The sequence below is a fragment of the Miscanthus floridulus genome, chromosome 5, assembly GCF_019320115.1.
Source record: "Miscanthus floridulus cultivar M001 chromosome 5, ASM1932011v1, whole genome shotgun sequence".
Taxonomy (NCBI): Eukaryota; Viridiplantae; Streptophyta; class Magnoliopsida; order Poales; family Poaceae; genus Miscanthus; species Miscanthus floridulus.
Window position 1 is genome coordinate 75791838 of NC_089584.1, and position 12700 is coordinate 75804537.

The following is a 12700-nucleotide window of genomic DNA, read 5'->3' on the forward strand; positions in this document are numbered from 1 at the left end:
GTTCATCTTCATGGCACCTGAGACATCGTTGATCGATACGTCGTCGTGCATCTCGAAGGTTGCTGAGGTGCACTCGGGCGTCCTATTTGACCTCTTGGTCGTACTGGCGATGATGCTCGGCGTGGTGGCCTCCAACTCCCCCCTGGGGAGGTGGTGACTGGTCGGCGAAACGGTTTTGACTGGGGCGGCGATTAGATCTAGGATCAGCTAATCGGCGGATTACGCTTGTGGAGCATGAAGGTCTCTGAACTTCTCGGATCTCGTTAACTTGATAGTGTGCCGCATTAAGCATAGCGGCGACCTTGGCGAGCTCGGGCGTTTGTGGGAGGTGAGCAAGTTCGTTAGCGGCCAAGGCCAGATTAGCGATCGGAGTCTTGAAAACATCGTGGCCAGCAACGCGGAGGAATTCTTCGTTGAGGTTGCGGTGGATGGGCCTTCCTTGTGAATCGAACTGGTTATCACGAGCGGCCTTGGCCATCGCAATGGCGCGTTCATTATCACGCCATTGTGCTCGGTTGGCGTTCCTGTTTTCATGGGTGGCACGTTCCTCATCTGTTTCGCCGTTCCGAGGGGGGCTGTCGATACTGACGTTGAAGATCGCGCCACCCCAAAAAGGCAGGAGAGGAGGTTGTTTGGTGAAGGTCTTGGCGAGGGGCTCGATGGATCCTTGAGATTCAAAGTCTGGATTTTCCTCGAGGATAGTTTGGAGAGATGCTCCGAGACCCCAGCCGGTGTGCAGCATGTTGACGGTTGGTGGAAATTGGTCGGCGAGCTGGTCGGCGAATTTGCCCCTCAGGGCGTCCTGATATGTAGTTGCGGTGTTGGCGAGCCCGAAAGGCAGGGCGGTGGGCCCTGGAGTCTGCCGAGCATTGAAAGTTGATAGATTGGGATCGGAGGGTGCTTGGTGCTGAACAAGGGTGTCCAGAGCCGACTCAGTAATGGAGAGGCAATCGGTGAGTTTTAGGCCGACCCGATTGATAGATTTGATCAGATCATCGTTGTTGACATGCCTCCTCTGGTAGCAAGGAAGCGAGCGGCGGGTGGCTAATGGAGTCGACCCTGGAAGTGGTTCCGAGATTGGATCTGCAGTTGTAGGTGCAAGGGTGGTCAGTGCAGAACAGATCTGCACCGGCTCGAGAAGCTCTCCAACTCCGTCGGCGCTGATGACCCACGTGATGGATCCGACCATGAAGATCTGGCTAGGCTGCGGGAGGGACGAAGAGCCTATGGAAAAAAGCATCTTGTTCGACTAGGAAACAGCACGCACACCCCTACCTGGCGCGCCAACTGTCGACAGAATATCGTCGGCAGTCCACTGAGGGGCACCCCGCGATGGTAGATTGATCGGTAGAGGAGTGTGTAATCAAGAACAAGAAGGCAATAGAGACACATGAGTTATACAGGTTTAGGCCGTCGGTATGACGTAATACCTTACTCCTGTGGTCTGTTGGTTTGCATTAGCTATCGTATGATTTGTCGTGAATTCGTAGGGGGTCCCTGCCCGCCTTATATAGTCTGGGGGGCAAGGTTACAAGTCGGTTAGATCTGAGAGATAACCAAAAAGTAATAACAGATTACAAGAAACATGGGATCATACGTATCCTATTAGATCTCATAGCATCTTTAGGATATCCTCTCCGTGCCTTGCGGGGGTTGTCGAGCAGAACCGTGCCCCGCAAGGCTCCTTCTTGCGGGCTGAGCCGCCCCTAGAGGCATTGCCCATGTAACCTGCCGTGGGTATCCGGGGTCGTACCCCCCACACTTCGCCATCCCTTGGTCTATGACAAGTTCTTCATCCTTATGGATCAGGACTTGTAGCGGTCAGGGTCTGACTTGGTGATCGGTCTAGCACTAGTTAGGGTTTAGAATTTCCCTTTGTAAATCCACATTTTAGCGAAGTTATCATTGAAAAGAAATATTTTATTAGTCCATTGTTGCATTTTAATGTTTACACATTGTTTGCATAGCAATAGGCCGATGATGCTTTATGTTCTGATGAATTGGTTTTTTAATGAGTTGTTCTGCCCATCCTGAGCTGATCGGGCTTTTAGTAATTGCTCATTTGTTAACAAAGTATGAGAAAATATTTGATTGAATTTTCCTCGCTAAGCAAGGGAATCTTTTTAATGAAATATAAATAGAAACTAACCGAGAGCTAACGCTAGGTGCAAGAATCGAGGCGTGCACTGTGACTTTCCAGTGGTTTTTTGGGAATTATACGGGCCATGCGGCCATTTGAGCTCTCATCCTTCTTCGGTGGCTGCCACTGTTACACCTGTTGCTACCCCGACCCCTAAAGCATTGGATATGGCCTTGACAACCAATGTCGAGGTTCAGGGGGCCAAAGCTGTGATCCTAGAAAGGAACCCCTCCTGCATGAAAGCTCTTATCTAGGATATGCAAGTCTGCTATAATCTTTGGAAAGAAGATCATGAACTGGCCATGCAGTCTAACTCGGAGAACCTCGATCTATAGCAGGAGGTGTATGATCTTCTAGGGAGCAATGAAAGTAAGTTTTGGTACTGCTTAATGTGCATCTGTTGTTGTTCGGGCCCTGACCTCTTGTTGTTCTCCTCGGGCCTGCGCAAGCATATCAGTATCCTGGAAGGGGAGAAGGCAATTTTGAAGCAACATGCTAAGGAGCTACAAAAGAAGTTTGAGGCCGCCGAAGAGCACCAGATCGCGGTTGAGGAGAAATTGACCAAGGGAGCAGTTACTGTAGTTGAGCACGTGGTTGGAGTCATCAAGAGTCGCCAGCCTAATTTTGATCTAAACCTAATACTATGGGGTTACAACTATAGTCAGGCGAACGATGTCCAGAAGCCGCTCAAAGAGATCCAAACCATGGCTAGAGCCTCTGTTGACAAGCTCAGTCTTTTTGTCGATGATGATGATGATGAAGATGGTAAGTGAATTTATATGTCGCACCAGTCATCATGTTTTATGGATGTTTTTTAAATATTGACCCTGCTCTAAAGACAATTTGTAATGTTGAACACATTATCGTTTCTTGTTGTTTAAGTAGTTTAGTTTATCTATGATTTTCTTTCTCACGTTGCTATGTGCCATTTACACATAGGTAATAGGATTGTAGTAACTGAGACTCGGGTGGTCTGTCATACTATTTCTCCTAGCGAGTGTGTGTGTTCGAGCGTTCTAGCTTTGTACGATCAGAAAATTTGAGACTAGTGAACATGTATACGGTACCCCCTAACTCTTTATTTGAATAAGAGAATTATTCAAATGAAGAGTAAAGAGTTAGTAGAGCAAATGGTAGCCTCCCTACTCTTTATGTGAACAATTGATCAATACTCTAGATAAAGAGTAACTAGCTATTTAAACAGCTATCGTTTTAATTAAATAGGGTAGCCCCCAAGCCTTTTTGTAACTGAAAGGGCTCGTACGACGCTACCGGCAGGCTCTAGCCCCCGAGCATGTATGAGTCTAGGAGAAGGATGTGAAGCCAAACATTGAAAAGGACTGATAACATTGGGGGAGGGACGAGTTATTCGTCTAACTCAGTCTATTCAAACAACCCCTGATTGGTCTCTTTCAATTTCTATGAAAAGGCTCCTACCCATAGATGGCATTGTGTTTTTCATGTAGTTTTGAAAACAAGTAGAGTACCTTTGTGACATATTAGTTTGATATATACTTTGATCACTAGAGATCGACCACTGCATCGAGCGCAATGAGTCTCTTGTGATAGTAATTTCAAACAATATTAACGAGTACCTTGGTCACTTGAGGTCGAGTACTCCATCGAGCACAATGACTACTTTCATCACTTGAGGTCAAGAACTCTGTCGAGCCTTTAGACCCTGTTGATGGTTGTTAACAACCATTATAAACCACCCATATAACATGTATAAGGGCATAAATATAATCACCAATGAAGGTTTAAGGGTTTAAACTAACAAATTCTATGACTTTTGGTGAATCTATATTTTCTATAGGGTTTATTCAGAAAACCATCAAGGTGGACCTACATGTTAGATTTAATTACGCTTATCCACAACGAAACAGACACTAGAAGACTCGGGAAGACTCCACACTGAAGCGGAGGGCGAGACGCCGCTAGGTGGGGCTGGCCAGCCCCACCAGTAAGCCACTCAGCCCTTGGGGCCCACCTATTAGCCCCTCATTGCAATGTTGGTTCTCCACCGCTTCCTAGGTTGTATCTACATCGTCCTTTAAGTCGGTTTGATCCAAGGGCTCACGTTGGACGCTCCGGCCTATATATATCAGCCCCTGCCCCTCTGAAGGCATAAGTCATTTGAGAAAAAAGAAACCTTAATCATCCTCAAAGCTCCACCATATTCTAGGGCATAGCTAGTTAGGCTAGGTCTAGAGGGAGGCAAGCAGGCTTCGCTTGAATTCCCAATCGTGTCAAGAGCGTGGATCGGTATAATCTTTATACCCCTTCTCTTTTGTATCTCCATTACTTTTATATGCTAGTTACAATTGTTATGACAATATTAGTATTCATCTTATTATGTTCTTTGTTATAATGTTCATCATCTACTTTGGTTATATGCTTAGTATAGCTAGTTTATCATTATATCCATGAATAAGTTCATATAGCACTCGCTCCACTGTGCACGGGGTGAGTGGTTGACATTGTGTAAGGGTGGTGCTTATACATTGTTTACTAGTGGATACACCCTATATTCTAGGTCATGTGGTAGATCATGGATATGACACTCCCGTTGAGTCCTTTGTAGTCCACTCCCCGAATATAGGCGCATGTAGGGTCTAGTTATGATGGAAGAGAAAGCTCTGTTCTTAACCTTCCTTAATAATATCTCTTATGTGTAGATATGAGGATGATCTTAGCAATGACTACTAGGTATAATTGCACTAATCAATGTATGCTTTGACTTATAATTAAGAATAACTTAGGAATTATTCCTCTAGTATTCTACCTGACCATGATAATGCCATAGAAAGGAGTACTATGAGTGATTTATCATTATTTTTTACCAGTACTTATCATATATATATCTTATCCTATGACTTACCCCTGTTATGAGAAGAACATTGGTTATAGTTTATTTCTCCTTAAATAGTATAAGTTATCAATACATGTCCATGCTAGACCTTTCCTGTGGTAAAAATATAAATAACGATACCTGGAATACTCTCGGATAAAGTGGTATAATGGTATATTATCTATGCGCTTGCAGATCCTTTTTAATCATATATTTATATATTCTTTCTAGTCACATAAAATGATAAAGAACTACTTAGTATTATTCTAGTAGTAATGCTATGTAGTACCAACAAGCATCTCTGACATCATCATTAGGGATGACAACCTAGTAAAGTAATGTTAGGAGATATAGGTTATAATAGGTGGCTACTTTAAACAAGTGACACGTTAATAAATACCAACAAATATTTTTGGCGCTACTGCCGGGGAAGGTAGCTAGGCAAAGGAAGTATTAATAAACTTATACTTATTGAAGTGATTGAATATAACCATTGACCTCTGCTCAAACAGGCTTACCCTTGTTTTGTCTACTTGTGTATCTTATGCAGGGTAATGTATGACCGGTTTTGACCTTCCTGACAAACTACAGTTGAAGATCCTAGAAGTTTAATCAGAGAACTAGAGCTAAACTCAAGAAAGTTCTAGTTTTAAAGTCAGAAGACAACCATATAAGGCGAAGCTTAACACCTGAATTTGAAGCCATGGCTAACAGGACTCTCCGTGAATTCTCTACTCCAACTACGGCCAACATCCGTACTAGGACCAACAGTCAATGTTGGAGATAATGGATTCGAGCTCAAGCCAGCTCTCATCAACATGGTGCAAGCAAACTAGTTTTGTGGGAAGGCACATGAAGATGCGAGTGCACATCTCCAACACTTTCTGGAGATCTATAGCACTTTCACCATCAAAGGAGTAACCCAAGATGCCATATTACTTCGCCTCTTCCCATTCTCACTCTTGGGAAGGCCAAGCAATGGTTCTACTGCCAACAAGGATAGAAATACTACATGGGATAACTACTCCACTGCTTTTCTAGCAAAGTTCTTTCCCATAGGACAAGACCAATGCTCTGCATGGGAGAATCTCAAGCTTTCAGCAACAATATAATGAATCTATCCCTCAGGCATGGGAATGCTTTTAAGATTACATTGTGGAATGTCCTCATCATGGGATGGAGAATTGGCTACTCATGCAGACTTTCTACCATGGGTTGACTAACAGTACACGTGAGACTATGGATGCTGCTGCTGGAGGTGCATTCCTATCACTCACCATACCTAGACTGCAACAGCTCTTGTGGAGAAGATGGCCTCCAATCAAGGTTGGAATGAAGAACATGTTCAAACCTGCAAGAGGGGTGGAGGTATGCATTAACTCAAGGAGGTAGACATGCTATCTGCCAAGATGGACCTGCTGATAAGAAGCTTGAAGATCGAGCCAATGAGAAGCAAGAAGTCATGCATATTCATGATTCTCGCATGACATGTGAAGTATGTGGAAACACTAGGCATTCAGGGAACAACTGCCCTGAGACCCATGAGGATGTGAACTTTGTCAATAACAACAACTACTTTCGTCCTCAGTAGAATCAAGGATGGAACCAGCAACAGAGACCAAACTACCAAGGTAACTATCAAGGTAATAATTTTAACAATTTCAATCAACCACCCTTGAGAGAATTAATTGCTGGCCAATCCAAACTTATGGAGGGATTATCTAGAAAGGTAGCTACCAATGATAAAATTCTAGAGAACATAAATAATAGAATGGATAGCTTTGCTTCTTCCATTAAGAACCAGCATAGCTTTAATAAAATGATAGAATCACAAATAGCTCAGCTGGCTGCTGCTGTTCCTCCATCCAGACAAAGGTAAGATTCTAGGGCAATCGAAGATCTAGAAACTAGCAAATCTTGTCGATATTCACAATGCAGCATACTACTGTATACAACCATCAATGGAAGGTGGATAGACTATACCTTGCCAGAAAAGAAGAGCGATCTAGGAAAGACCTGTCATCCCCTTCCATTGGACCTCACATTTTCCAAGAAGTTGTCTTGATTTCAGAGCAAGTGTCAACATCATGCCTAAGGTAATTTATGATCAAATTAATGGAGATACTTTGTTGTACACAAATATGCGTTTGCAGCTTGCAGATCAGTCACTCTACTACCCCAAGGGAGTTCTTGAAGATGTCATTGTTCAGAGTGGGACAATCTTATGTTCCTATAGACTTTGTGGTTCTAGAAATAGGTGGAGATATAAGGGCACCCATTATTTTGGGCTGACCTTTCCTAAGCACCGCTAAAGCCATCATCTACGCGGATAGTGCCAAGATCTGCTTCACTAATCAAGGATAGAAAGGAGAAGTTTTCTTTCAAGAACCAGCATCTTGCAATCTCTTGGACATCACAAATGCTGTACCTACCCGAAGAGACAACAGTGACCAAGAAGAAGAATAATAGGAGAAGGAGGAAGAACAAGGCCAGGCAAGCCTCAAGAAGAATCGATCAACATGATCAACACACTTCGATTAGAGTACGACCACCTCCTCGCTTCACCATTCCTTGCTAAGAAGGATGACCTAGGCGTACCAACGATCGAGTGTACCATTGGACAAAGAATTCTTCCACAAGACCTTCTACGACATTGGGTCAGGTGTCAACATAATGTCCAAGGTAACATATGAATACTTATTTGGTGATGAACCTTTGTTCCCTACATATATGCAATTGCAGATGGTGGACCAATCAATCAGATTTCTAGAGGGAATAGCAAAAGATGTCATGGTAAGGATACATGATCACTATGCCCTTGCCGACTTCATGGTTCTAGACATGGGAGAAGAAGAAGACGATACACCCATCATTCTTGGAAGACCAGTTCCTCAACACTACCAACGCGATCATCTACGTCGGATCTAGACAAATCCACTTCCAATTTCCTGGAGAAAAGATACATTGTTATTTCAATAGTTATACCACTTATGAGCAGCCAAAGAAGTCCTGCTCTAGGAGGAGACGTCGATCATCTCGAAACCAAAAGAATCAATCCTCAAAGAAAAGTTGGGAGGAATGTGAGGAACCTGAAGAAGTTGTAAAAAACCGCCCCGCCTAAGTTAAATACATAAACCAAGCAAGTATGGAAAGAAAAGGTAACATCATCACTAGAGTCACAAGAGGTGCAACCATCAGGGTCTCCATCCCCGGGACCGGCTGATGCACCCAAGGAATGAACAAGATAGAAAAAGAGTCATGTTCGGAGGACTTCAAAATCCAAACCCTAGCCATGAGGTAACATCAGTAGTTATCCATATTTACTTTTTAGTATTGCATGAATTATTTTTCACTTTTAGCATGTTTACTCTTCTACATTAGTATTGCATTAGTACAAAGAAAATAAAAATTACATCATTGCATCATTAAAGCCTAAAGCCCCATGTTAATAAATCTATGGTGTGTAAAGGCCCATAGGAATATTCACCATGATGGCATAAAAATAAAAATACCATACATACATATTTTCTGCATTATATAAATAAGAAAATCCAAAAATATTAAATAGACATCCTGCTAGAACTTTGCCAATTAGGAAATTTGTCTAAACCTCCAAGGACAATAAATCTCAGAATGGTTGACCACTAACCCCTTATCCTAATCTATGCCACGAGTTTTGGTGCTCTTGTTGGAGTATTTTGCAGGATGATCAAGAGTAAAGCCATCCATCTGAAGTATATTTTCCCGAACTGTCACTATACCCGCTACATGAGGAACACAACTTCTGGACGGATAAGAAAGACTTCTGCTGGTAGACTCACTCTAACAAAGACCACGACAACATCCAGCTCGGGGGAGGAGCATCCCCCATGTATCGAGATAAGTATTTCTTTCCCTTTGGTTTTACTATTAAGTTTGTTTTATGTTAGTTAAAATAAAAAGATGCATAATAAACAAAAGCAAAATAAAAATTTATCTTAGCTAGTTATAAATATATTAAGGGTGTGATCTTAAATTATGAAAAACAAAATAAAAAGTGTGTGTCTAGTTTTTTGTTTCTAAGAGCCGAATAAATAAATGGGATCTGAGGATAATCTCTTAAATGGAAATGATGAATAGTTGCTCTATCGTAATTTCTTTCAAGTAGCTAGTTTTCAGCCATGAATTCTCTCGAGTTTTGGATATGACTGTTTTGATATAAGAATTTACTCTAAACTTGAAACTCATGGGTAGCATATGCTTGATCTAAGTCTAGGTAATTGATGGATATGATATGAGAAGGTCTGAGCTATTATTTATCTTGTTCCATGTGACACTAAAGTTCTAGAGATTTATCTTTTAAAAAAAATATAAAAATCCTACATGATGGCTCCTATATGACAAAGCTTAAATTCCTACTAGAGCCATATATGATATTTAGATTAGGAAAACTTCTAATCATATATATGCTGCTTGCATTGCCTTGAGTTTAGTCAAGCTTTGTTGACCCTTATGAGAGGTTTATCATGCTCTTAAAATCAAGATCACATACACACCACCCAAATATGCACTACTCCTACACTGGGGGTAGGCGCAATAATATGTCATTCCATCTAGATCCACCCAAAAATGTTTTACTCCTATACTGGGAGTAAACACCAAAAATATTCTTGATAGAAATTTCCACCAAATAAATGCTCTAAGTTCTTGTTGCTATCTCTCAAAAATTCTGTTGCAGAAAAGAGGTATGGGGCTATGCAAAAGTTATTCATAGAAAAAAAAAGAGGGATAAAAAGATGGACAAGTGTCCGATATATTTAAAACAACAGGCACTTAGATGCCCGCTCGAAAAAAGAAGAGATGAAAAAAATAGCCCATGTTTTCTTACAAAATTGTTTCCAAGTTTTAAAAGAGAGATATGTTTTTAAGTAGCATAGTAGAATTAGGTTAGCCACCATATATCCATACACATACACATCTTGATTTGATTGTATGACACAACTCTCTTTGGATCCGAGGTTTGACTTTACAATATATGTATTGCAAGTATGCTCTTTTATGCTTTCTTCACTCCTATAAGCTCCACATAAGCCTTAGTTGTAGGAAGAGAAAGGCATAACACACTATTGCCTTGGTGAGGATCCACAAATACCACATATATTGAGAGACTTGAGAGTGTCATACGATGGAAGCTCTGAGTTTTATTTTGAAAATCTATAAAAACTCCAGAATAAATGGTTGAGCAAAGAACTTGAGACATAGTGCTTGACTTAATCGTTCTGTCTTTCAATTGCTCAAGACCCAAGAGAAGGCTGAGAAGCCTCATAGTTGAAGGTAATATGGGTAAGTTTGAAGTCAGATCGGTTTATTCTAATCCAGAGGAGAATTCTTGTTTGAACGCATGTGTACTTTTGAGAAGCGAAAGCATCGTAGCAACTCCTGATCTATTTACTGAGTTTAGCTTTGCTAAGGGACTAGCAAAGGATAAGCTTGGGGGACTTTCTTTACGGTAGTTAACAACCATCAATATAACATGTATAAAGGCATAAATATAATCACCAATGAAGGTTTAGGGGTTTAAACTAACAAATTCCACGAGTTTTGGTGAATCTGTATTTTCTACAGGGTTTATTCAGAAAACCATCAAGGTGGACCTATTTGACAGATTTAATTATGCTTATCCACAGCGAAACGGGCACCAGAAGACTCTAGAAGACTCAGAAGGACTCCACATCGAAGCAGAGGGCGAGACACCACCACCCACCTGTAAGCCACTCGGCCCCTAGGGCCACCCTGTTAGCCCCTCATTGCAATATCGGTTCTCCATTGCCTCCTAGGTTGCATCTACGCCATCATTTAAGTCGGTTTGATCCAACGACTTACGTTGGATGCTCCAGCCTATATATATCAGACCATGCCCCCCTGAATGCATAAGTCATTTGAGAAGACAGAAACCCTAATCATCCTCAGAGCTTCACCATATTCTAGGCCATAGCTAGTTAGACTAGGTCTAGAGGGAAGCAAGCAGGCTTCGCTTGGATTCCCGATCTTGTCAAGAGCGTGGTTCGGTATAATCTTTGTACCCCCTCTTTTGTATCTCCATTACTTTTATATGCTAGTTATAATTGTTATGACAATATTAGTATTCATCTTATTCATGTTCTTTGTTATAATGTTCATCATCTACTTTGGTTATATGCTTAGTATAGCTAGTTTATCATTATATCCATGCATAAGTTCGTATAGCACTCACTCCGCTACGCATGGGGTGAGTGGTCTACATTATGTAAGCGTGGTACTTATACATTGTTTACCTGTGGATACACCCTATATTCTAGGTCATGTGGTAGATCACGGATGTGACACTTCCGTTGAGTCCTTTGTAGTCCACTCCCCAAATATAGGCGCACGTAGGGTTCGGTTAAGAAGGAAGAGCAAGCTCTGTTCTTAACCGTCCTTAGTAATATCCCTTATGTGTAGATATGAGGATGATCTTAGCAATGACTACTAGGTATAATTGCACAAATCAATGTATGCTTTGACTTGTAATTAAGAATAACTTAGAAATTATTCCTCTAATATTCTACCTAACCATGTTAATGCCATAGAAAGGAGTACTCTAAGTGACTTATCATTATTATTGATCAATACTTATCATATATATATATATATATATATATATATATATATATATATATATATATATATATATATATATATATATATATATATATATATATCTTATCCTATAACTTACCCCTATTATGAGTAGAGCATTGGTTATGGTTTATTTCTCCTTCAATAGTATAAGTTATTATCAATACATGTCCATGCTAGACCTTCCTTGTGGTAAAAATATAAATAACGATACCTAGAATACTCTCGGGAAAAATGCTACAATGGTATATTATCCGTGCGCTTGCGTATCCTTTTTAATCATATATTTATATATTCTTTCTAGTCACATAAAATAATAAAGAACTACTTAGTATTATTCTAGTAGTAATGCTATGTAGTACTAATAAGCATCTCTGACATCATCATTAGGGATAACAACCTAGTAAAGTAATGTTAGGAGATATAGGTTTATAATAGGTGGCTACTTAAAACAAATGACACATTAATAAATACCAACAGACCCTCACATGATGGCACTTCATAATTTGACAAGTACTTCGGTCATTTGAGGTCAAGCACTCCATCGAGCGCAACGAACCCTCGCATGATATGTACTTCAGTGTCAATGATCACTTTGATCACTTGAGGTCAAGGACTCCGTCGAGCCTTTGGACCCTCGCATGACTGTGTGCTTCGAACCATACTCTGGACTCGTTCGAGATTGAGTGTTTTTGTTAGATACATAGGGCTCTCTTACGATCAAGTACTATAGGGGATATAACATAAGTCACAAAAGTACTTTTAAGTAGTTTTAAAAGTTGTTTTCTTTTTTCCTTGACTTGGCTTTCCCTTTACTTTGTTTGCTTGACCGTTGTCGATGAAATACGGCTGGCAGTCTACCGAGGGGTATGCCTATGGTAGTAGATGAATCGTTAGAGGTGCGTGTGATGGAAACTAGATGGTGACACAGAACGCAAGAGACAGCGATTAGGCAGGTTCAGGCCATCAGCTTAACATAATACCCTACGTCATGTGTCTTTGGTGGATTGTATTATGAGATGAGAGATGAAAACGAGGGGGTCCCTACCCATCTTATATACCTCGAGGTAGGG

General features: G+C 41.1%; 1 non-coding gene across 1 annotated transcript; it reads right to left on the reverse strand.

Moving 5' to 3' along the window:
• Positions 1–6060: 6060 nt before the first annotated feature.
• Positions 6061–6169, reverse strand: LOC136455674 (small nucleolar RNA R71). The gene has a single exon (XR_010759156.1). It is a non-coding gene; the product is annotated as a small nucleolar RNA R71 (small nucleolar RNA).
• Positions 6170–12700: the final 6531 nt, after the last annotated feature.